General features: G+C 39.7%; 1 protein-coding gene and 1 long non-coding RNA gene across 15 annotated transcripts in view; one reads left to right on the top strand and one right to left on the bottom strand.

Moving 5' to 3' along the window:
- Window positions 1-26,202, top strand: part of LOC139160403 (uncharacterized) — a 47,204-nt gene extending 21,002 nt beyond the window's left edge. The window contains exon 3 of the long non-coding RNA XR_011557933.1: window positions 25,722-26,202. This is a non-coding gene — a long non-coding RNA (uncharacterized lncRNA). The remainder of the gene's footprint in view (window positions 1-25,721) is intronic.
- MITF (melanocyte inducing transcription factor) overlaps window positions 1-27,136 on the bottom strand; it is a 217,959-nt gene that overhangs the window by 34,710 nt on the left and 156,113 nt on the right. The gene's annotated exons all lie outside the window — the stretch shown is intronic.

Genomic DNA, 27,136 nt, shown 5'->3' with positions numbered 1-27,136 from the left:
ATGTTTGAAAAAAATGATTCAGTCTGTTTTTAGAAAATACATCCTGATCCAAATGTTGTTATACATGCACATCACAGTTTTTATACTTTACAATGTAGCTAGTGTTTTACTGCTCTTGACACTTGTATACCATCTTTGTAATTTTTTTTAAAGAAAAAAAAACATTCTTTTATAACATTCTTTTAAAATGTCAGTGTTACGCAGAGTCTTCTTATTCAGTGGAAATCCCATGAACTAATGGCTGAAGTTCAGGAAAGGACTTATGTTTTCTCTGTTTTTTTAAGTGTCCGTTGATCACAGAAGATATTATATTCCTTTTAATGAATGTGTTATTATTAATGCTTCTCCGAAAAGATAGGGAACAAATTCATCCCTTGGAAGGGGCTACTAAGAATAGTACTGATGGAAGGAACATCCATCTGCTTCAGTTCCAAGTTGGGAGAAAGAAACTGGATACAAAATGGAGGCTGGTGGCTAATTGGAATGATGGTTTAATGATGGAGCAGAACCATATGCGTAGTTCTGGGCCAATCACATGGAATTGAGAGTGAGGGAGCTTTATACCTTCGCTTAGGCTTTGTGCTTGAGCTTATTGTTCCTGTGCAAGAATAGCGCCGGTGGTACTTACCCACCGGCGCCTTTTGCTGGAGGCTCGGGGGAGACAACGGCCACATGGCGTAGCCGCCATCTTGGTTTTCGGGCCGAGATCTCGTGAGATTTCACGAGATCTCGGCCAATGATCAGGCCAGAGTGGCCTGATCGATGACGTGTCCGGGCGGGGCCTGCCAGCCCTATAAAAGGGTGTGCAGGCCCGAGGCTCTCCCTTTTCGCCCGGACTTGTCAGTTAAAGCAGACACCCACCCGCCCTCCCTATCTTACAGTGTGCTATTATGGGTTGCCCTAAGGGGCCAAATAGGAATTTTTAGCGGTCTGGCCCCTTAGCCATGACCGTTTTTTCACCTATTTCACACTGTGAAGATGGATAAAGCGGTTAGGGGGTGCTTGCACCCGTTTAGGTTAATTGGCTTACCTTTGGTCATTTGGGTAGGCAGGTTAGGGGCGGAAAACTGGGTGGTGGTTTATCAACTGCGTGTTCTCCGTTGGGCATCTGTGGGGATGATTGACAGGTTCTCTCCAAAGGCTTGTGGTTTTGACGACCTGAGCAGTTGGGGGGAACCAGTCTTTGGGTCCCGCCCATTTAATTCCCCTTTTAGGGGTTAACCGGCAGGACCTCCCACATGCATGTGCATGGCATGGTCTCAGGTGAGGGAGGGGTCCCTCACCTGGATTAGCATGGAGCTACGCCCATAAGTTGCCCCGGAAGTTTATTCTACGTCATTTTCCGCCCCGGAAGCAATTGTTTGACCCTGTGGGTCCTTGTTAGGGTCATAGTTAATTATGTTAATTATGCTAATTTAATTAAATAAATTATGCAAATTAATTTTAATAAAAATGACCCAGTTTTAAATCCAGCTCTTGTGTCCGTGTTGTTACTCCGCCTCTCCTGCAATATGTTTTCTATTGTCTGTTGTTAGACTCCCATGGAGGTCATTTTTGTGTGAGCTAAGTTTGGTTGAAGTTTGACCTGCCAATGCAATGAAGGGGTTTTGGGTAATTCCCACTGAGGGTTAATCATACCTTTGTTCAGACCTTGCTGCAGGGAATTTTTACCCATGAATATACCTACCTAGATACTTGGCATCTTTCAATAAGCTTTTTATCTCTAAAGTGCTAAAATCTGCTAAGGGCTATAAAGAAAGGTGTGGCTACTTTCTCCCTCTAAAAACATGTTTCTCAATTTCTTATTCCAGGAAATATAATATTCTGCCATTTTTTAAATATTTCTCAAAATATGTCATTCTTTTGGGAGAGGGATGGGTGCTAACTTTCTACAGTACACTCTGATCTCTGCTCTTCTACCTAAGATTTGGTTTTAAATTGTTTTAGATTGTTTTTTAAGGGGTTTTAATGTCACATTGTATGTTTTATTTTGGGGGGGCTGTAAACCGCCCAGAGACCCTCGGGAGTTGGGCGGCATACAAATTCAAATTAAAAAATTAATAAATAAAGATGAATTCAGCTAATCAGGGATCAAACAACACCAAAACTATAATAGAATATTTGTAATATCTCTCTACTCACCAAGACCTCAGAACCATATAAAGTTGAAAACAACAGTACATTTTAATAAAGATATAACAGAATCAAAGCAAAAAAAGCAAGAATCTTCTGATAGAACAATAATGTAAAGCCATTTTTGATTATATGATAGCATTGTGAAGACTAATCCCAATTAAACAAATTTTTCTTGATCTCACTATGGGTATCCAAGAAGTTAGAAGGAAAACTTTTGCCTAAATGGATGGCAGAAGTAGTGGTGAACAAATTGTGAGGTGAACTAGCATCTTCTTCTATTCAATTTAGCAAAACTTGAAAAACCATTAGTATCTATTCAGTTCTCAATAGTGAGCACTATATAAAGTCTAATCAAATGGATAAACAATCTGCCTAGGTTGTTTTTCTCCCATTGCTACTTCCTCAGAATCCCACATGAAGTTGAAAGAGCTCTTATAGATGATCTCTTGCACACAAAGAAATGAAGTAATTATATTTTCATACTCATTAAAGCACAATAGTTTCTGAAGCATGAAGGGCAATTTTCATATTCCTCAGAATTATTTCTATATACACCCAGGCAGCCAATTCTACAAATCAAGATTTTAAATGAAATATGTTTAGTAATTACCTCCTCTTCTTTTCTAGAAAAGATATACCTTCATAGAATCATATTTGCATAAACTGAAGTCCTACTCAAAGAAGATTGGGAAAAATGTTGATAGTATAACTACATTGGGAAGAAAACTATTCTTCCTTTTTAATTAATTTCAACTAAGAAATAGACTGCTTAATCTGGGAGTGGAAAAGCAACTGGTCCTTTCTGGTCTTTTGGATAACTTCACAATTCCTTCCCATTGGCTATGTTGGACACTACTGATGGATGAAATTGAAAGACAATGTGGATATATGTGGAAGGACAGGCTGATATATTTCTTATACTATTTTTTATTTGATTCTTTGTGTATCTCATCACAACATAATTCTGGATGACTTAACAATCTTAAAAATATAAAAAATATACAAAACCTAAAAGATATAAGTAAGATTCAAACACTAGATACTAGACCTGTGCAAGCTGCTTTTCAGACATGTTTTGGATTTTGGCTCTCATAATTATTCATCAACATTGGCTTTCTTGTGTAGAAATTATGCAAACTAGTCTAATGCATTTGAAGGGTTACACAAGAAAGGCACATGTACCCTTCTTAAATCTTCACATCAGTGTAAAAGGCTTTGATACAGAAATATTGTGGTTTGGAATGAAATTGCATATAGACTAAACTTATCTTTTAGAAGACTCCTTTTTCCCTTCCTTAAAATCATTTTAAGGCACAATATCTATACAGGGAACTATAATTTTAATGTTGCTTAATTTTATATGCTATTTTATTGCTTTAATGCCTTACAATCTTAATATAATGTTCCTTTGCAAATTAGCTTGGGAGTGAGAAATGCTTGAAGAAAGTCTAATTAATACATAGATTTTGACGCCTTAGTTTGATTGTCTAGTAGTATAAGAAAATGGCATTCAGTGGAATTAACTGAAAAGAATCTCCTACACAGAAGAAAAAACTCACCCCTTATCTACTTGTGCCCTTTTAAAATATATCGCATGTTAGATACCTTCTTAGTTGTGAATCAAAAAATAAGACAGGTGGGGATATTCCTTTAAATGAAATGAAATCCAAAGTACTTCCATTGTTTAATTTTAAGTCAGGCATTTAATATTAACATACCAGAATCTCTAATTTGAGGAATTATTACTGCATGCATGAATGGGCACTCTCTCATTAAAAATAGTGTTAGCTTCAAATAGGATTAATTAATTCAAATTGAAGCTAGTACAACAGAAGAAAATGAAATGCAGGAACTGTTTAAGTGTGGAATGAGGTAGGAAGAGAGAGGTAGAGGGAATTCTACATAGTTTCAGCCATATACAGTTTTATTTAAGGGGTGGGGGAAATCTGGTGAATTTCTTTTGGTACAAGATGGTACAGAATCTTCTTTAAGAAATAAGAAGCAGCCTCTTTGCAAGGAATTTTTCTGCTTGTGACACAGAATAACAATGTACCACTCTCTGCATAGAAACATAGAAGACTGACGGCAGAAAAAGACCTCATGGTCCATCTAGTCTGCCCTTATACCATTTCCTGTATTTTATCTTAGGATGGATATATGTTTATCCCAGGCATGTTTAAATTCAGTTACTGTGGATTTACCAACCACGTCTGCTGGAAGTTTGTTCCAAGGATCTACTACTCTTTCAGTAAAATAATATTTTCTCATGTTGCTTTTGATCTTTCCCCCAACTAACTTCAGATTGTGTCCCCTTGTTCTTGTGTTCACTTTCCTATTAAAAACACTTCCCTCCTGAACCTTATTTAACCCTTTAACATATTTAAATGTTTCAATCATGTCCCCCCTTTTCCTTCTGTCCTCCAGACTATACAGATTGAGTTCATGAAGTCTTTCCTGATACGTTTTATGCTTAAGACCTTCCACCATTCTTGTAGCCTGTCTTTGGACCCGTTCAATTTTGTCAATATCTTTTTGTAGGTGAGGTCTCCAGAACTGAACACAGTATTCCAAATATGGTCTCAGCAGCGCTCTATATAGGGGGATCACAATCTCCCTCTTCCTGCTTGTTATACCTCTAGCTATGCAGCCAAGCATCCTACTTGCTTTTCCTACCACCCAACCACACTGCTCTCCCATTTTGAGACTGTCAGAAATCACTATCCCTAAATCCTTCTCTTCTGAAGTTTTTGCTAACACAGAACTGCCAATACAATACTCAGATTGAGGATTCCTTTTCCCCAAGTGCATTATGTTACATTTGGAAACATTAAACTGCAGTTTCCATTGCTTTGACCATTTATCTAGTAATGCTAAATCATTTACCATATTACAGACGCCTCCAGGAATATCAACCCTATTGCACACTCATCGGCAAATATGCAAACCTTCCCTACCAAACCTTCCCCTATGTCACTCACAAACATATTAAAAAGAACAGGACCCAGAACAGACTCTTGGGGCACCCCGCTTGTAACCTGTCTCTGCTCAGAATACTCACCATTAACAACAGCTCTCTATATGTCTTCCTCTCTTCCTATTCGGAATTGATATTAAAGTTGTTGGGCAGATTTTGTGCAAGTGCCAGTGGGGCTACCGAAAATTGAGATTTCCACCTGATAAATGGGTAATGTCAGCATGCACCAGTAAGAGTGGCTCATAATTTTGTTACACAGTTTCATAATATTAATAAAGGAGAATATTAGCTCATATTACCAACAATACCATGGAATTTCTAGAAGCCTAGCACTCTGACAAATTAGTCAACAGTAGACATTCACAACATCTATAGATTATGCAAACAAGACAATCAACCAACCCCAAGAAAGACTCAAGGACCTCTCTGCCAAAAATCAGCACAGATTATCTCCAAGGTTAATATCAGACCAACAATCAGGTAAACAATACCCAAATACCACAGCAGAAGGAGTCAACCTATTCTCCAAAGGACCAGAAGGTAGAACAAGAAGCAATGGGTGGAAATTAAACAAGGAGAGAAGTAACTTAGAACTAAGGATAAATTTCCTTCGTTTGATCAGTGGAACAGCTTGCCTCCAGAAGTTGTGAATGTCCCAACACTGGAAGTTTTTAAGCAGATGTTGGATAACCATCAGTCTGAAGTAGTATAGGGTTTCCTGCCTAAGCAGGGGGTTGGACTAGAAGACCTCCAAAGTCCCTTCCATTGTTGTTGTTGTTGTTGTTGTTGTTATTATTATTATTATTATTATTAGTAGTAGTAGTAGTAGTAGTAGTATCATCATCATCATCATCATCATCATCATCATATCAAGAAACTGCCAACGGAGCCAGCAACAAACAGCCCATAGAATATCTAAACCTATCCCTACTACCACTGACTGGAAAGCTACTAGAATATAAACTGACAGAAAACTGCACTCCTTACTAGCACTGATGACGTTATCTAGTTTGGGTAATGAAATGTCTGCAAGAAAACAAGCAAGCTCAGAGAGCACCAATGACCCCTAATTTCATAATAGCTTGAGATACAGGCAGTCCTTGACTTACAACCACAGTTGAGCCCAAAATTTCTATTGCTAAGTGAAACCTTTGTTAAGTCAATTTTGCCCCACTTTACAACCTTTCTCGCTACAGTTGTTAAGTGAATCCGGCTTCCCCATCGACTTTGCTTGTCAGAAGGTCGCAAAAGATGATAATATGATTTGGGGACACAGCAATGGTCATAAGTATGAACCAGTTGCCAAGTATCTGAATTTTGATCATGTGACCATCGGGATGCCACAACAGTCGTCAGTGTGAAAAACGGTCATCAGTCACTTCTTTCAGTGCCATTGTAACTTTCAGTGGCCACTAAATAAACTGTTGTAAGTCGAGCGCAACCTATGCATCATGAAGTCTTCCAACATTATTGTGCTCCAACTGTTCCTGCTTCTATTGCTTTTGGCACTCACCTCCCTAATAACAGAACCAATCCTTTTGAGGAACACATGATTGGAAATACCTTCTCAGACCATTTGTTAAATCAACAGAACAAACTGGATTCAAGACCAATAAATATGTAAAGAATGGCGTATTTTCATTTTACTCCTCAAATTGCCTTCTCTTCATCATTTATTCAGTTTGCAGAGCTCCTACTGTACAGTATGTGCAGTGAAGGGCTACAAAAAAATTTACTGCCACACTGTGGGCGTGGCTTACTTTGTGGGTGTGGCTTGCCAGCCATGTGACCAGGTGGGAGTGGCTTGATGATCATATGACCGGGGTGGCTTAAAGGTCATGTGACTGGCTTAAAGGTGGCCAACTTGACATCACTCATGTCAAGGGTTTGAGTACCTGGCCTCTCCTTGCCTCAAAGAGATACAAGATATTTACTATTACTGAACATCCAAAATATACTAATATACTAATCGTACGCATATATGCCATATGTGTACAAACATATTACACAAAGGCACACAAATATATACATTATCTACTATATAAACTGTATGTGTGTGTACACACACACATGCATGCACAGCTCTTCTAAAATTGTACACATTCAACCTCATTTACTACAATAGGAAAAACATACCCAGAGCCCAAAAGGGGAAAAAAAAGGGGGAAATTCAATTTTTTTCTATCGATTCTGCATACCTGACCGTACTCATTGGAGCCCATCACTGAATATGTGGAAATGAAATGTCCTTCACTTGTGCCCCCCCCCCCTTTTATATATGATAGTTTCCGGTTTTGTCCAAGTGGCACAGCCCGATTTTGCTATTTTTTAAAAGTATTTTAAATTCTGAACAAGTATAAGACTTTATTCTTTAAAAAACCTAATATTATTGTTTTCCCTACATGTGTTTTCCTTGTGAAAGTCATCTATGCTTTGAAACAAGTTATCTCTTTTCAACTTTGTATTTTGACTCTTCATTTCAAGGAATTTTTTTTTAACTGCAGCAAAGTGACCTTGGCTTTGAAATTCTTGGCCTTTAGGCTTGAGAATTCAAAAAATGAGGAATGTTGGTAAACATCAATAAGTTTGCTCCAAGGCAAGTAGAAAGGCAAACCCTGTCTCTGTTTTGTAGTTTAGATTGTATAAGGCCCATAAACCCCGCTTTGCTGATGTCACTGTATTCTTTGGCAAACCATGGCCCAGAAATTGATAACAGAAGGGCTACTGTTCAAAAGCTAAAGCTTTCTACTTTACTACTCTACTGGGCTCCAAACAAAGCTAAATACAGCTTTAGGGTTTTATAGGGTTTTCCGGCCAAACACAGATCTGCAATTTACATCAACAGAGAACTGCGTGTTTCCCACTCTCTCACCCTCCAATGTGAAGAAGCAAAGGGGAAAAAATGGGGACAATTTTAACAATAAAGGAGCAGTATATTAGAATTTATAAGGACACACTTCTGGTCTATATTTTGGGCAGTTAGTTCCAAATTTTGGGATCAGATATTTCCTATTTTCTCTACTTCTTACGTGCTCCGAATCTTTCCCTTTCCTTGTTAAAACAAATCAAAGCTACAGATGATCACACTTGCTTTCCAAATATCATTTCAAACCTGGTAGGAGGAAAATGTTCATCCCAAGAAGAAGAATCAAGAAGAGTTGGAATTCTATAAAATCTGGGATAGGATCTATATTTGGTTGAATAAATGAAACTCTCAATGAATTTAAGGCTATACAAATTTATTATTCTGAAATGTATATAAATAGAGATATGAAGTAGATATATTTCCCCCCCTCTGAATTGATCTAATCAACAAAAGTTTTCCTTTTCTTACCATGGAGATTTCTATTCTGAGCGGAGCGATTGTAGCTCCTTTTTTTGTTATGTGTTTTGTTCTGTACAGTGATACCTTGTCTTACAAACTTAATTGGTTCCGGGACAAGGTTCTTAAGGTGAAAAGTTTGTAAGACGAAACAATGTTTCCCACAGAAATCAATGGAAAAGCGATTAATGCGTGCAAGCCCAAAATTCACCCCTTTTGCCAGCCGAAGCGCCCATTTTTGCACTGCTGGGATTGCCCTGAGGCTCCCCTCCTTGGGAAACCCCACCTCTGTGTTTTTGCGATGCTGCGATTTCACTGAGGCTTCCTTCGCTGGGAAACCCCACCTCTGGACTTCCGTTGCCAGCGAAGCTCCCGTTTTTGCGCTGCTGGGACTCCCCTGCTGGGATTCCCCTGCAGCATCACAAAAACATGGAAGTCCAGAGGTGGGGTTTCCCATGGAGGGGAGCCTCAGGGGAATCCCAGCAGTGCAAAAATGGGTGCTTCGCTGGCAATGGAAGTCCGAACGCGGAGCATCCCAGTGGCAGCGGTGGGTTTGTAAGGTGAAAATAGTTTGTAAGAAGAGGCAAAAAAATCTTAAACCCCAGGTTTGTATCTCGAAAAGTTTGTATGACGAGACGTTTGTAAGATGAGGTATCACTGTATTTTTATGTATGTGTGTAGTGTTTTGTTTTTAAAAATAATAAAAAATTATTTAAAACAACAAATAAATATTTTTAAATATTTTTTATTAATCTTCCAGGTGATTATTTAGATCACAAACCTATCTGACGAGTAAGACAGGGATGGGTTCTAACTTACCTCACCACTGGTTTGCTTCCTCCCACACTTTGTGGGGAAGCATGCATTGTTTGCCGCACAGGGATACACACATGCACAGTGCCAAAAACCAAGCTTCTGCGCAGAAGCCAAAAACAAGATGGCGGTGCCCATGGACCAGCACCGACAGAACCGACTCTGTGACGTCATCACTGGTTTACTAATGGTTCTAAAAAACTGGTAAGAACCGGTAGGAACCCACCTCTGCAGTAAGAACTGAATCCAAACTCATGGATATTTATTTATTCTATTAATTAAATGTATATGCCTCCTGTCTTACTGTGAAGCAACTCTGAGATGCTTCCTTTGCTATCAATAACATATAAAACCCATTTCTGTCATCAGGCATGGGGGAACTGAGATATTTCCTTCCCCCTTGGCTTATAAAATTTATGCATGGTATGTCTGTATGTATGATTGGTCTCTTAAATTAGGGTTTTTAAAATTAACTTAAATATTAGATTTGTTTATATTGTCTTATTAATGTTGTTAGCTGCCTCGAGTCTATGTAGAGGGGCAGCATACAAATCAAATAAATAAGTAAGTAAGTAAGTAAGCAAGCAAGCAAGCAAGTAAGTAAGTACCGTATTTTTCGCTCTATAAGACGCACCTGCTGATAAGACGCACCTAGATTTTAGAGGAAGAAAATAGAAAAAAAATATTTTGAGCCAAAAAGGGGAGAGGAAGAGAGGAAGGAGTGAAAGAAGGGAGTGAGGGAGGAAAGAAGGGAGGAAGGAAAAGGAAAGCAAGAAATGGAGGGAGGAAAGGAAGGAAGGAAGGAAAGAAAGAAAGGGGGAAGGGACAGGAACAGAGGAAGGAAGCAAGGAAACTTATGAAAGGGGAGAGTAAGAGAGGAAGGACTGAAGGGAGGGAGGGAGGGAAGAAGGTAGGAAGGAGAAAGAAAAGAAGAAATAGAGGAAGGGAAGGTAAAAGAGAGAAAGAAAAAGAGCAAGACAGAAAGAAAGAAAGAAAGAAAGAAAATGAAAGAGAAATAAAAATAGAGAGGGGGAATGAAAGAAATGGAAGGAGGGAAGGAAGGAGAGAAAGCAAGAGAAAGAAAGAAAGCAAGAGAAAGAAAAAAGAATGAAAGAGCAAGAGAGCAAGAGAGCAAGAGAGAAAAAGAAAGAAAGAAAGAAAGAAAGAAAAAAAAAAAAGGCAACTTCAAAGAAAGGCTCACTGAGCATCTCTCACTCTCTCTCTCTTTCTATCCCTCTTTCTTTCTTTCTTTCTCTTCCTTTCTCTCTCTCCTCTTCCTTTCTCTCCTCTCTCTCCCTCCCTCTTTCTCTCCCCCTCTCTCCCCCTTTCCCTCTCTCTTTCTCTCTCTCCCCCCTCTCTCTTTCTCTCTCTCCCCCCCCTCTTTCTCTCTCTTCTTCTCACTTTCTCTCTCTTGTTTTCTTTCTGTCTCTTTTGCTTTCTCTCTCTCTCACTCTTTCTCATGCTCTTTCTTTCTCTTGTTCTCTCTCTCTTGCTATCTCTTTCTCTCCCCCCCTTTCTCTCACTCTCTCTTTCTCACTTTCTCTCTATCTTGCTGTCTGTTGCTCTCACTCACTCTCATTCTCTCTCCATTCTTCTCAGCGGTGACGGGGCCGGCGAAGGTGATATTCAATGTCGGGGGCGCTCGGGCGGTTGTGCGCGCTCCCTATCTCCCTGCTAGCCCACTCGGAATATTCAAAATAAGAAAAACCTTTGCCGGCAAAGGCTTTTCTTATTTTGAATATTCCGAGTGGGCTAGCAGGGAGGTAGGGAGCGCGCGCAACCGCCTGTGCGTCCCCGACATTGAAGACCTCCGCTGAGAAAAGCCTTTGCCGGCATTTCCTCTCGGCGTCAAGGAGGCGCAGCGGTGGGCGGAGAGAGGGAAGGGGGGGCAGCGGCGTCCCTCCTGGCCTTGGCGGGCCGCCCGACCCTCCCCACCTCCTGCAAATGCGGCGGGCGGCGGGGGGAGAGCGAGGAGCCGGTTCTGGCGGGCGCGGGGCTTGGCTGGCTGGCTGGCGGGGGGAGCACCACTGGTGGTGCGGAGGGAGGCCCTCCTCCGGGAGGGAGGGGGCCAGACAGCAGCTAGCCAGCCAGCCGGCGGGATGGCGCTTCCGAGTTCGCAGCCTCCCCCCCCTCCCTGCCTGCATCTTTGCTCCATAAGACGGGGCTGATTTTTCTTCCTACTTTGGGAGGAAAAAAACTGCGTCTTATGGAGCGAAAAATACGGTAAGTAAGTAAGTAAGTAAGTAAGTAAGTAAGTAAGTAAGTAAGTAAATAGATAAATAAATAGATAGATGGATGGATGGATGGATGGATGGATGATAGATAGATAGATAGATAAATAAATAAATAAATAAATAAAACAATGAAAAGGCTTAAAACATTAAAACACTTGGCACTGAAAATGGAAATATTTTTTACTTTCAGTGACAAGAATGGATAATTAATTTTCCCCAAAGGCCACATGAGAAACTGGTAGTGCTGTGGAGGGCTGTGAAAGTGTAAAAACATGCATGCATGAATATCTGTAAACTGGAAAAATATAGCAATCGACTTCAAAATAAAAGCAATCCCTGTGGGACGGACTGGGACAGCCAAAGGGCTGGATATGGCCAAGGGGCTATAAAGTGCCCATGGCTGTTCTGTAGTAAACTCAAAACATACGGAATAAAAAAAATTGACATTTATCTGGTAAACATCTACTTGCCCCATTAGGTCTGGCAAGAGGTGCATTTTATGTGTCCCATTTATGAAAGAGTATCATCTAGCAGCACCTAAGAAGAATTCTGTTATCCCACCTTCGTTGCCAGCGTTACATAGTTGAGTCTTTGCACTGACAGAATTTAGCAGAGGCTTGACTTTCTAAACAGGGAACTTTTATTCTGGCATTTTCAGCACCACTCCAGCTCAGCTTAAATAGAATAGCAAACAGACTTCTGAAAGTTCCTTTTATAGCATGGCTGTCAGATAGCCAACCAATCAGAATGCTTCAACTTCCCACTTGAAAGGCCTCTTGTGCTTAGCCAATCATGCTTGAGCATCAGCTTTCCTGGCAGGTCATAAGTCGCGGACTTTGCATTTCTGGTGGGGTTGTAAGTCGCAGACTTAATAGTTAAGACATCAGGCTAGAAACTGGGAGACCGTGAGTTTTAGCCTGGCCTTGCATGACCTTGGTCCAGTTGCTATCTCACAGCCTTAGGAAGCAGGCAATGGCAAACCACGTCTGAAATCACATTAAGAAAACTGCAGACTAGTCTAGCTGCCAGGAATCAAAACTGACTTGAAGGGAACACCACTACCATCAGGAGACCTTATGTACGAAAATATATCGATAAAATTGAACGGGTCCAAAGACGGGCTACAAAAATGGTGGAAGGTCTTAAGCATAAAACTTATCAGGAAAGAGTTAATGAACTCAATCTATCTAGTCTGGAGGACAGAAGGGAAAGTGGGGGACATGATCGAAACATTTAAATATGTCAAAGGGTTAAATAAGGTTCAGGAGGGAAGTGTTTTTAATAGGAAAGTGAACAGAAGAACAAAGGGGCACACTCTGAAGTTAGTTGGGGAAAGATTAGAAGTAACGTGAGAAAATATTATTTTACTGAAAGAATAGTAGATGCTTGGAACAAACTTCCAGCAGACGTGATTGGTAAATCCAAAGTAACTGAATTTAAACATGGCTGGGATAAACATATATCCATCCTAAGATAAAATATAAGAAATAGTATAAGGACAGACTAGATGGACCATGAGGTCTTTTTCTGCCATCAATCTTCTATGTTTCTATCACACACACTGAAAAGGGGGGAAATACTGGGTTAAAAAGCACTGTTGCCCTTAATAATTTAATTCTTACAGAAACTTTTCAAACTGAAAGCTGAAAATTACAAAAACATCTAATTTACCAAAAAAAGAAAGAAAGAAAGAAAATGCTGAATGAGTTGCTAGGTTTTTTCTTTCCATCAAATGCATTGCCTGCTTCAGAAAACCTAGGATTGTAAATCTGCCGAAAAATGTTTACTTATAGAAACTACTTGAGTTTTACAACCAAAAGTAAATGTTACCAATATAAAGACAAAACCCAATTTGGTATAGTGGTTGAAGCATCAGGCTAGAAATTCCATGATTTTTAGTCTCACCTTTGGCAGGAAGCCAGTTGGTGACTTTGGCCAGTCACTCGCTCAGCCCTAGGAAGTAAGCAATGGCAAACCCCTTCTGAAAAACATTGTTAATAAAATAGCCAGTTTACTTATTTACTTACTAAACTAAACAAATGCAAATTAGAGCTAAGGAAATAAAAGAACTTAAACTAGTAAATATTTGAACCCCCCGCAATTGGTGATGGTGGTGGTGGTGGGTATTGTCAGTCAGGTGATGGGCACATGCACTGTGCACTGTTTTATGTTTGTTTTATGTTATTTTCAAATGTGCAAAACCAATAAAAATATATAAAAAATAAAATAGCCAGTAATTTCCAAGAGTGAATACTGATTCAAAGACATCAGACAATATAAATATGGGTAATGTACAAGAAATATAGGAGACAAATAGATTTTTCTATGCTACAAAATCAATTCTATCAGGTTTTAAAACATTTTTTTAAATCCTCAAAGCAAATTAATTTTTTCAAAAATCTATCGGTCTGAAGATATATGAATACAGTTGCCATGATCATATCTGTTAATCACTTTTTATTAACTGAATATTCTTACCATTGTGAGAAATAAATAAATCAGTTATAATGATATCAAAATGTTGATAAATAATATTACAAAAAAGGGAAGTTGTTTATGAAGAATTCTGAATTTGCTATGTTTGGATTGATGCCAAAATGATTATCGTGTTTCTAGAAAGAATATTTGTGTTCCAGATTCAAGACCTTTGATGAAATATGTCAATCTCAGCCTTTGAACTGGCTGTTTATTGTGGTAAAAGGAAAAGCTGGGTAATATGATTATGTGTGACCAGAATACAAATTGTATTGATGCGGTTATTTTTGAATTTTTGCAGTATTTGGTTTATCTTTTTTGTTTGTTAGTTTGTTTGTTGCTTCATTTTTTATATGTGATTTTGTTTTATTGGCATTCATATGCTTTATATTCCTTTCTATGCTTACATTAAAGCACAATACTCTCTCTCTCTCTCTCTCTCTCTCTCTCTCTCTCTCTCTCTCTCTCTGTGTGTGTGTGTGTGAACATATTTTTGCTGATATTGAATATTATGTATGTAGGTCCCACTCGTCATCTTCAGGCTGGTGCTTTTGGCCTTGTGCTAGGATGAACAATATATATAATAATATATAGTATATCTAGTCCCTGCTCAAGATGGAGTTTCTATACTGTTTCAGACAAATCTGTTTTTAAAAACCTCCAGTGATGAAGCACCACAACATCTGAAGGCAAGCTGTTTCACTGGTTAATTATCCTCACTTTTAGGAAATTCCTCCTTAATTCTAGGATGCTTCCTTCCTTGACTAGTTTCCATCCATTATCTCCTGTCTTGCCTTCTGGTGCTTTGGAAAATAAATTGATCCTCTCCTCTTTGCGGCAACCTCTCAAATACTGGAATACTGCTATCGTGTTCTCCCTAGTCCTTCTTTTCTCTAGAAAAGAAGGACTAGCCAAACCCAAACCTGAACCATTCTTCATATGTTTTAGTCTCCAGGCCTTTAATCAACTTCGTTGCTGTTCTTTGCTCTATTTCCAAAGTCTCAACACGTTTTTTTTGTAATGTGGTGACCAAAACTGTCTTACAAAAGATTCCTCTGTTTATACAACCAATTGTACTAGTATTTATTCGTTCATTTGTTTGTCCTTCCTTCCTTCCTTCCTTCTTTCCTTCCTTCCTTTTATATATATAGGACTCCTACAGGACTCAGGTCTTTTTGACTGCTGCTGCACATTGTTGACTCATGTTTAAGTGATTTTGTTTTTGAGTCAGGCTTCATCTAATTCTAATCTGTATTTGTACCTCTGTTTTTTCTACCCAGGTATAAAACCCTGCTCCACATTAAATTTCATTTTGTTGGTTAAGGACCATTTTTCAAGTCTGTCAGGATCTTTTTGGATTCTGAGTTTGTCTTCTCGGGGGGCTGGCTTAGTATCATTTGCAAATTTGATGTCCCTTTCTATTCCCTCATCTAAGTCATTTATGAAGATATTGAAGACTATGGGCCTAGGACAGAACCTTATGATACCCTATTGCTTACTTCACTTCATGTAGATGTAACACAATTAAAGACTACTTGTTGAGTACATTTTGTCAGAAAGTTAAAAATCCATCTGGTTGTGATGCTGTTTATCCCACATTTTTCTAGCTAGTGCATAGGTTGTGGTCTGCTTGCTGAAGTATAGGTATACTATATCGACAGCATTTTGTTAATCTACTAATTAGTCACTTTGTCAAAATATGAAATAAGTTCGGTTTGGCATGATCTCTTTTTAACAAACCCATGCTAGCTATTAGTTATAATTTTATTTGTTTTAGATGTCCACAGATCTGTTTTTTTAATCTGTGAACATGTTAGGCTGATTGGTCTGTAGTTTCCTGGGTCTGTTTCTACCCACCCACCCTTTTTTTGAAGATGGGAACCATATGAGCCAGGGTGGCGCAGCAGGTAGAGTGCTGAAGCCATTGAAGCTGACTATAGATCTGAAGGTCAGCAGTTCAAATCTCATCACCGGCTCAAGGTTGACTCAGCCTTCCATCCTTCCGAGGCGGGTAAAATGAGGACCCGGATTGTGGGGGCAATAGCATAACTCTGTTAAAAAGTGCTATTGCTAACATGTTGTAAGCTGCCCTGAGTCTAAGGAGAAGGGCGGCATAAAAATTGAATGAATGAATGAATGAATGAATGAATGAATGAATGAATGAATGAATGAATGAATGAATAAATAAATAAATAAATATCTGTTCTTTTTCAATCCTCTGCTAGTTTCCCAGTTCTCCAAGGTTTTTTTAAAGATACAGAACATGGATCTGCCAGCTCCTTCAGAACTCTGAGATATAATCCATCAGGTCACAGTGATTTATATTCATCATAATCTTATCATTTTCTTGCTTATTTGAACTTTAATTCTAGTCTGTCTTTAAACAGGCTTTTGGTAGGTTGGTCTATAGTTTCTTTTTGTGTGAATATTGATGCAAATAATGAGTTAAGCAGCTCTACTTTCTCTCTGCTGCTTGTTACTTTTTTGCTGTCTTTCTTTAGTGGACTGACTGTTTCCTTGATTATTATTCTTGTTATTTATATGTTGGAAGATTTTTTTATTATTATTAACTTTGACTTTTGTCGCAAATCTTTGTTCATTGTGAGTCTTTGCTTTCCTGACTTCAAGATTCTGGGTATCTGTTGATACCAAACTCCAAACTCGACTGCAAAAATGGTCAATGCCTGGAATACACCACCCGACTGTAGTTTCATCCCCAACCCCCCCAAAGTTTAACCTTAGACTGTCTACTGTTGACCTCATCCATTCCTAAGAGGTCTGTAAGGGGCATACATAAGCGCACCAGCCTGCCTACCATAACTGTTCTAATGTACCCTTTTATTTTTATGTATATACATTTCATGTATTCAATTAAAGTTTATACATATATGTACAACACGTGTTTGACTAATTAAATAAATTTAAAAAATATTCTGCCTTTGTTATTGTTGTGGTTAGCTCTGGCCCAGCTCCTGCCCCAAGGAATGTGCAGGTGGATATGGTTGAGACATCCACATGCCGCAGGCCTGTTTTGCTCCTGATGGAATCTACCGATGAAGCCTCCTCTGACCAAGGCAGCATAAGTGACAGGGAAGAGGGGAGTTTGGCAGACAGCCCAGGAGGAGATCAATCATCTGTATCATCTTTGGTTTCTGAACAAGAATTAATGACACATTCACACATGCGTAGAGTGACAACAACTAAAGGATTATTACAAGAGAAAATGAGGCCACCTGTGATTGGGTGGGGCTCCAGTAATTAGGGCTGCTGCTATAAATAGCAGCGTGTGGGTTTGGCCGTTGTGAAAGAGTATCTGATCGTAGTTTTTCAGGAATCGTGTGTTGCTGTTTTCTGGACTTTGTTGATTTTTTTCACGCCTTTGAAACAAAAGCAGAGCAACGTGTGTGTGTGTGTGTGTGTGTGTGTGTGTCTCACTTCATTGGAAGAAGAAGGAGTGTGAAGTTTCTTCATAGCTGCTAGCTAAGTACTTAATGACTGCTTAAGGGAAATTGTACAGACTACCCTGTTGTTTTGGGACGAGTGCTCTTTGCAATACAAAAAGAGTGCTTAGTTTATTTTGAATTTTGAGATAAAGAACATTGTTTTGAATTTTCAAACGTGTGTGTGTCTGCAATTTGTACCCTTGAATTTTTGGGAGGCCCCTACTAGAGAGCCCAGCAGAACAGTTATGTATCCCTCTTTCTATTTTTTGTACTAATCATTTTTGTCTTTCACGTTATCGAAAGATCTTTGTGCAACCATGCTGGTTTTTTCTTGGATTTGTTATTTTTCTTTTTTAGTGGTATAGTGTTGAGCTGGGCTTTTATGCTCATATTTTTCAGTGTTTTCCCTGCTTCTTGAGTTGTTTTCCCCTTTAGGATTTTGCTCTTTTTACAAATTGTAACAAACTGTCTCTGAGTTTGTTAAAATCAGTCCTTTTAAAGTTTAAGACACTGGTTGGATTATATTCTATTGCTTGTGTTTGCATTTTCACTGACAGACGGCTAGCAAAACCAACTAAAAGCGAAACAAAAGCAAAGGAGAAATGTTTCCCCTTTTGCACTTGAGCATCCACAAGATGGCACAGGAAAGAAGAAAGGAAAAGAGAAAAGACAAAGAAGGAAAGATGGGAAGAGAGCAAAAAGGAAAAAGAAGGAAAAGGAGAATGAAGAGAAGGGAAGGAAGGAAGGAGAATGAAAAGAAGGGAAGGGAAGGGAAGGGGAAGGAAGGAGAATGAAAAGAAGGGAAGGTGAGGGAAGGGGAAGGAAGGAAGGAAAGTCAATCCTACCCAACCACTTGGCCAACAGTAGATGGCAAGGTTCCTCTGGAAGCCAAAGGTTTGGCCCCCTCCTTGGTCTCACCTTCCTCTACTAGACAGAATGGATCTCCCCAGCCCCACAGGTGCCCCCAACATGAATGATGTTTAACTGGCCATGCCCCCCTGGCCACACACACTCATGGTCAAACAAAACCCTGATGCGGCCCTCAATGAAATCAAGTTTGACACCCCTGCTCTATGGTGCACCCATTGTCACTACAACTGAGTCCATGAACCTTGCTGCCAATCATCCTCTTCTCTTTTTTTCTACCTTTTCCAACATGAGCCATTTCCACAGACCTGGATCTTCTCATCATGTCTGCAAAGTAGGATAACTTCAGCCTAGTCATTTGTGCCTCAAATGGGAACTCTGGGTTGATTTGTTCTGTCTACTACTTCAAGAACAAATATGAACAAATGGTAATTGAAAGGGATGTGTATATTCACAACTGATACTTCCTTTGTTGAATTCAAATTTCTCCCCAAACTTAACATTTCTAATAAAATATTAGTTTAGAACTTAAATTCAGTCTCATAGGAAAAACGTCTCGTATTAGAGTTGGAAAGGATCTTGTAGGTCATCTTGTTCAACCTCTTGCTCAAGCAGGAGTCCCTACACCATTTCAAACAAATGGCCGTCCAATTTACTCTTGAAAGTCTCAAGTGTTGGATCTCTCACAATCTCCACATGCAAGCTGTTCCACTGGTTGATTGCTCTCATATAATGCAGGTGATATTTATTATTCTTCCTCCTGTTTTCCCCACAAAAACAACCCCATGAGAGGCTGGGCTGAGAGACACTGATGGGCTCAAAGTCACCTACCAATCTTTTATGTCTAAAGCAGGACTAGAACTGTCTCCTGGTTATAAGCCCAATGCCTTTACCACTAGACCAAACTAATATCCTCCTATATTCCTATAAGAACCGTAAGAACCATGACATTGGTGATTATAAAGAATTGAAGCAATGTATGACATAAGTACATACAGTATCTTCTAAGCCTTATCAAGTCCACTGGCAGTTATTGTTTACTGTTAATCAGAGATAAAAGTTAATTCAAAGAATACCAACAGTATTTTGCCCTGGTCAAATTTTGAGGTCCATATGTTTTTGCAGTGTAGTAGTTATAGATTGCAGGATATTTTTTTCCAGAAATAGAATTGCTTGTTTTTAAAGTAAGTTGTTAGTTTCTAGGTGGAGGTTAATGGATTGGTTTATGATTAATTTCATGACTCAGATCCTTCAACTCACAATTCCATGAGTTGAAAGATCTGAGTGCTCAGGTAGTCTTGTCAATCTTTTTGGTCCAAGAGTTTTAGATAGAGACTAAAAAAGGAAAAAAGCATAATGCAGGTAATTGATTGGGCTTCAGAAATGATGCAGGTGACAGACTTGGATTCTGGAAACATGATTTAAGTAATATGGACAATCGATTTCTACCACAAGGTAGCTCTATCCATAGGCAAATAAATCCCTGCAACAAGGTCTGAACAAAGGTAGGATTAGCCCCTACAAGAGTAAATAGAATACATGTTCTTGCACATGAATAGGAAGTTCAAGTGCAAGGCCCAAGAGAATATATAAATACCCTCTACTCTCAATTCCATGTAGTCAGGTAACCAGAAACGAGGTGGTTCTGCTTCATCGTTAAACCATCTTTCCAATCAGTGTCCATATTTCCAGTGTCTTTCTCCCAGCTTGGAACTGAACCAAGATGGACATTTCTTCCAACAGTATTAAGTCCTATAACAAACCTAGAATTATTATAAAATAGCTAAGGCTCAAAAATCAGGATGATCAAGGGAAAATCAGGTGGTGAATGTTCAAAAAAAATTTTAAAAAAACTTTTTAGATATGTTCAAAATAAAAAGGAATCAGAATACCAGTTAACTCAGTAAATATGGCAAACAGATGGCAAAAATATGAAATTATTCATTTATCTCAAGTACTCTGGAATTTTAAGAGCATTTCCTAGATCAATTGATCTATAAATATCCTTAAAATGATGAATTAATTGCCAGAGATCAGTGTGGATTTGGAAATATTAGACCAAGTATTCCATGACATTCTGATTAGCAAGCTGATTAAGCGTGGGATATACACCAAGACAATTAAATGAATGCATAGCTGAACGCATAGCTGCATATAATTTATATTAATTCATTAATGTATGGTACCATTTATATCAATGGTTCCTCATCAAAGTGGCTGATTCTATAATTGATTCTATAATTCTTCAATTTGGAATGCTTGAAAATTTAGTTTAGGATTCCAAACTTAGAGAAACATTTTGCTAATCTTCAGATGACACTGAAGAGGGCAATGAAAAAAAGAGAAATGAAATTCAAAACAATAAATAGAAAATAAAGGAACAAAACGTAACAAGACAATTCTTCTTCAGAAAGGAAACAAAAATGGAATCCATGAATATAGAAAGGGGAATACTTGGCTTGGTACATGGGTAGGTTCCAACTTAACACATTGCCGGTTTGCTTCCTCCCATGCCGCATGGCTGGTTGTCATGTGTGTGCACACGCTTCACATGTATGTTCATGCTATGCCAAAAAAATTTTTTTCCAAACGCCATCACTCTACTAAACAAATAATTCCCTCAAAACTGTCAGACTTTCTACTAAATCTGCACTTCTATTCTACTAGTTTTTCTCATCATTCCTTTCACCCATTTCCGCCCATATGCACCAAGACAAATTCCTTGTGTGTCCAATCACACTTGGCCAATAAAAATTCTATTCTATTCTATTCTAAAATCCAAAAATACCCCCAAAACAAAATAGCAAACACATGCACAGTGCCAGAAACTCGGCTTCTGCGCATGCTCAGAAGAAGAAAAAAATCAATTAAAAAAAAAAGATGGTGGCACCCACGGACCAGTACCAACTGAACTAGTTCCATAGCATCATCGTGACGTCACCAGCAAGTTGCTATCAGTTCGGGTGAACCGGTCCGAACTGGGATGGACCTACCTCTGGCTTGGTAATAGTACAATTGTGATACTACTAGTTACTTTTGATTCAATGGAGTATTTTGGCTGCAAAAAAACCCCACTTTAGTCTAAAGTTTCAAATGCAACTTTAGACTAAATCAGCAGAAGTACCAATCTCAAAAATAATAATATCATATTTATATGCATGAGTCAGAGCTCATCATGATTTCAGATTCATGTTTGGGGTCGTTCCATGCATGGCACGTCTGGGGACGTGATTAGTTATTATTAACACTCACAAATATCCTGTTGCAACTGGTGTCCCATGATGTCATCCCTCCCGAGAAATCCTCTATCCTTCAGCGTAAGGCATAGCAGTCCCGCTTTTCACGCCCATGTATTGTAACTCCTCCCAAAGTGCCTTTTATGAGACCTCTAGTTACACTTTCAAGATCATCTCAATGGCCCGGAACCATCCCTCCCTACTAGCTTTTTATGAGGCCTTCCTCGCACCCCTTATAGTGGTACATATCCCCTCATGTTCTTATCACATATGCCCATTCTACCCCTGGTGGTTTTTATCACATCTTTCACCTGGCATCCCCCTGCCTGCGGCTCCCTCTCGGGAGTGTATATTCCTAGTCAAGGTGGAACATTCTTATTGACCTGGCATATTCACCCATGGAATACCTTTTTGTTTTACATTTTAAGAATGATTCAAACAAACAGATAAGAAATCAGAGAAAGGAAACAAGGATGATTAAGGAATTCAAAGCTAAGTGACAATTCTTTGATTTCATAACATATAGACATATAGGGCATAACATATAGACAGATTTAGCCATATTTTCAATTGGGAAAAAATGTGAAAATCCTAGAGCATGCCAAATCCAAGAATGCCAAAGAATTTCTAGAAATCTGGCACTCTGACAATTCAGCCATCAATAGACACAGAGACATTAACAACTTCTCTAGACTATGCAAAAGAAACAATCAAAGAGAAAGAGAAAGTCTCCATCACCTCTCCATCAGTAATCAATACTCAGATCAACATAGATCAGTGGTTCTCAACCTAGGGGCCGGGACCCCTTTCACAGGGCTCACCTAGACTATGGGAAAAGACAAATTTCTCATGATGTTAGGAACTAAAGGTTCTATTCTGGTGCCTTGGAACATATTTTTACAATCCGACCAAACAGGCTTTTACAGTGGGACATTCCTGCCAATCAGCTTAAAGCTCTGTTGGGAGAATTGGCGCTAATCTTATGGTTGGGGGTCACCATAATATGAGGAACTGTATTAAGGGGTCGTGGCATTAGAAAGGTTGAAAACCGCTGGCATAGATTAACTCCAAGGTCAACTCCAGACCAACAATCAAACAAGCAATACCTTGATCAAGTAACTGTCAAAGAGTTGTTGTTGTTGTTGTTATTATTATTATTATTATTATTATTATTATTATTATTATTATTATTATACCAACCAAAGAATCAGTAACATGTGATTACTAATCACTAACCTACATAAACAGGCCAGACACCAGAATGTAAACTGAGAGCAAACAGCCCTTACTAGCAGTGTTCCCTCTAAATTTTTTTTGGGGTGGGTGGAAAAGTATAGTGTCTGAGGGGCAGTCCCTTCGGGACTGGGCGGCACAGAAATATTAAATAAATAAATAAATAAATAAATAAATAAATAAACAAACAAACAAACAAACAAACAAATAAAAAACCCACCCTGTTTTGCCTCAGAGAATTTCAAAATAAAATACTGTACTGTGTGTCTATAACAGTGAGCTCATAATAGGGCAACTCTATCAATATCAAAATGCCACTTAAATAGTTGAGCTAGTTTCAAACTAGATTTTGATTTTCTTTCTCTCTTCCTTACTCCCATTCTTTTTCTTTCTCTTTTCCTTCCTCTCTTTTTTCTATCTGTTTCTCTCTCCTTCCCTCTCACTCTTTCCCTCTCGGCTTCTGGGCAGGTTTGAAAAACTCTGAGTTGATGATGATTTTTAAGTGAGCGATTGCTCACTGCTCAGCTTAGAGGGAACTATGCTTCCAACTCTGTTAATCTGAAGTTGAGCTTATCACCCTTCTCCTCAAGAACTAGTGAAGATAGCTGCAATCATTTCATGTTGGCACTATGTCAGGGGTCAAACCGTCGCGAGCTGAACACGTCATACGTCAGCCCCACCCACCTCCGTTTTAGCAAATGGAGGAAAAGTCACAATAGGTTATGTGACGCCATGAGTTTGACACCTCTGCACTATGTGAATAAGACAATCCATAGATAATGTTCCACTTTTTCTTGTCTGTGCTGAGTAATATTGTACGTATTCTACATCCCTTGTTTTTGGCTAGTTATTTCAAGCTTGCCTATATGCATACTTTATTTTGTTTGTTTGTTTGTTTGTTTGTTTGATTGATTGATTGATTGATTTGTATGCCGCCCCTCTCTGAAGACTCGGGGCGGCTAACAACAATAAAAAGACAATGTAAACAATATTAAAAATAATCTAAAAAACCCCAATTTAAAGAACCACTCATACATACAAGCATACCATGTATAAATTCTATAAGCCTAGGGGGAAGTGAAATTTCAATTCCCCCATGCCTGACAACAGAGGTGGGTTTTAAGGAGCTTGCGAAAGGCAAGGAGGGTGGGGGCAACTCTGATATCTGGGGGAGCTGGTTCCAGAGGGTCGGGGCCACCACAGAGAAGGCTCTTCTCCTGGGTCCCGCCAAACGACATTGCTTAGTCGACGGGACCCGGAGAAGGCCAACTCTGTGGGACCTAACCGGTCGCTGGAATTCGTGCGGCAGAAGGTGGTCCCAGAGATATTCTGGTCCAATGCCACGAAGGGTCATAGGTCATAACCAACACTTTGAATTGTGACTGGAAATTGTGACCATACAATTTCTGGCTGATTAGGCTGAAATTTCTCATGCTGTTTCCATCTATATTAGGACTTGGGCTGCTTTGTTTTCTGTGGGATGTTTATTCAGCTATCAAGATGACCACCCAAAGCCCCACGTTTTCTCTCTTTCTGTGAATCTATTCAGTTTTAATGAGGGAAGCAAAGTATTTTAAGGGAAGCAAATTAATTTATTTTCATAATTCTGTGCATCTATGCATATGTAATTGTTTTTAATGGGGAAGTAGGCATTTTAAGAGAAACAAATTGATCCATTTTACAGGAAGGGTTATGTGAATCCACTTGGTTTTAAGGGAAACAGTAAAACATTTTAAAAGAGGCAAATTAATTTATATTGCAGGGCAAGTGGCTGTAAATCTAGTGAAGAAGAAAAGTAAAACTTTCTATTTTTGTGCTGTTTTGTGACTCTTATATAAGCATTTCTGTACCTCTTTCATTGTTTTATGTATAATTGATATATCTTCTTTTTTAATTTCACCCCTGATCTATCTACTTGCTTTCCCCAACCTGGTGCTTTTCTGTTTGTTATTAAACTACATGTCCCGGTATCCCACTAACCTCAGGGTGAACGGGAGACAAGAGTTGATAGCTGGATAGAGTTTGCTTTCCTGTTGATAAGACAAACAGTCTTAAAATGGCCATCCGGGTGACCGGCCCATAATGGGCGTGGCCAATGAGGGGCGATTTTTACCAGCTCTGCGAACCGATTCAAATCTTCCCTACCGCCTCTCCTAAGACAAGACATACATACTTCCATACCACACCCCTGGTATGGAAGTATGTATGTCCTGATTCTAGAGTGACACTTGAGGGGCTTGGGTTTGTACATGTCATGCATGATGTTTATTCTTGTCAAACTGCAGTTCTGCTGGGAATTCAATGTTAATTAAATCTATCTGTGATTACAGTCCTTCTCTTTTGATATGTAGATTAGGTCTTGGTAATTTATTTGGGAGTTTGAGGTTTGAGGAAAATATTCCCCCTCGCCTCATTTTCTATTGTTCCCTAATTAACTTAATTTCAGCTTGACTGTGAATTATCTTGCAGAGACACTGATTCTCTGTCCATTGTGGATTTTACTAATGTTTAAGGGAAGATCAAGTATACAAGACAGTATAAAGAATAAAATATATTTTGAATTATAAGTTCTTACATCTATGTATTCTAAGGAGCCCCTGAAAGTATTGGCTACCAAAATGGCTATAAAAGAGTTAGCTGTACTGAAAATGGTTGGCTGGGGAATTCTAGGAGTTGAAGTACACTCATCTTATTTATTTTATTTCATTTATTTATTTATTGGATTTGTATGCTGCTTCTCTCCGTAGAATCTTAACAGCTGCCACGGTTAAAAAAGACCGATTTCTCAGTTTAATTTATTAATGGCGGTGACAACACTACTCCTTATATCGTTGTCCCTGAATAATTGTTAAAACCAACTATTATGAACAGACAGAATGCTACAGGCCATGCAATAACTCTTCAGCATAAGACTGTGTAGAAATGTCAGCTATTAATGTGGGAGACACTCTTTTCATCTAAAAAGAATTTCCTTTTGTCACACAACAGATTAGAAGCAGCAAGAGAGGAAACAAAGCTGCTCAGAACAGAACCAGAGTTGTTCTCCAAAGCTTTTGAAGACCCCTAAAATTAGAGATGCACAAGATCATATGCTGCAACATCCTGCCTGTCAATGACTACTTCAGCTTCAACCGCAACAACACAAGAGCACGCAACAGATTCAAACTTAATATTAACCGCTCCAAACCTGACTGTAAAAAATATGACTTTAGCAATCGAGTTGTCGAAGCGTGGAACTCATTACTGGACTCAGTAGTGTCAACCTCCAACATTTTTCCCTTAAACTATCCACGATTGACCTCTCCAGGTTCCTAAGAGGTCAGTAAGGGGCGTACGTAAGTGCACTAGTGTGCCTTCCGTCCCCTGTCCAATTATCTCATATATCTTTTCTTCCTTTCATATATCTTCTCCCCTATTTTTATATCTTTTCTTCTATCATTTTCTTTATACAGTGGTACCTCAAGATACGAACCCCTCGTCTTACGAACAACTCGTGATACGAACCCGGGGTTCAGAAAAATTTTGCCTCTTCTTACGAACTTTTTTCGAGTTACGAACCGGCGTTCGGAGACTGCTGGGAAGCCGCGCGAATGTTTTAAAAGGTGACAGCCGGGCAGCGGGGCTTCCCAGCAGCCTCCCGAACGCCGGTTCGTAACTCGAAAAAAGTTCGTAAGAAGAGGCAAAATTTTTCTGAACCCCGGGTTCGGTTCGGGAGGTTGCTGGGAACCCCCCCAGCCCGGCTGTCACCTTTTAAAACAGCCGCGCGGCTTCCCAGCTGTCTCCAAACGCCGAACACGGAAGTTTGGGTTTGGCGTTCAGCTTCAGGAGACAGCTGGGAAGCCGCGTGGCTGTTTTAAAAGGTGACAGCCGCGCTGGGGGGCTTCCCAGCACCCCCCCGAACCCCGAACTTTTGCCGAACTTCTGGGTTCGGGAGGTTGCTGGGAAGCCCCCCAGCCCGGCTGTGACCTTTTAAAACAGCCACGCGGCTTCCCAGCTGTCTCCGAACGCCGAACGCGGAATTTCGGGTTTGGCGTTTGGCTTCGGGAGACAGCTGGGAAGCCACGTGGCTGTTTTAAAAGGTGACAGCCGCGCTGGGGGGCTTCCCAGCACCCCCCCGAACCCCGAACTTTTGCCGAACTTCTGGGTTCGGGAGGTTGCTGGGAAGCCCCCCAGCCCGGCTGTGACCTTTTAAAACAGCCACGCGGCTTCCCAGCTGTCTCCGAACGCCGAACGCGGAATTTCGGGTTTGGCGTTTGGCTTCGGGAGACAGCTGGGAAGCCACGTGGCTGTTTTAAAAGGTGACAGCCGCGCTGGGGGGCTTCCCAGCACCCCCCGGAACCCCAAACTTTTGCCGAACTTCCGGGTTCGGGGTTCGGGAGGCTGCTGGGAAGCCCCCCAGGCCG

The sequence above is a fragment of the Erythrolamprus reginae genome, chromosome 2, assembly GCF_031021105.1.
Source record: "Erythrolamprus reginae isolate rEryReg1 chromosome 2, rEryReg1.hap1, whole genome shotgun sequence".
NCBI lineage: Eukaryota > Metazoa > Chordata > Lepidosauria > Squamata > Dipsadidae > Erythrolamprus > Erythrolamprus reginae.
This window is presented reverse-complemented; position numbering and strand designations above follow the sequence as displayed.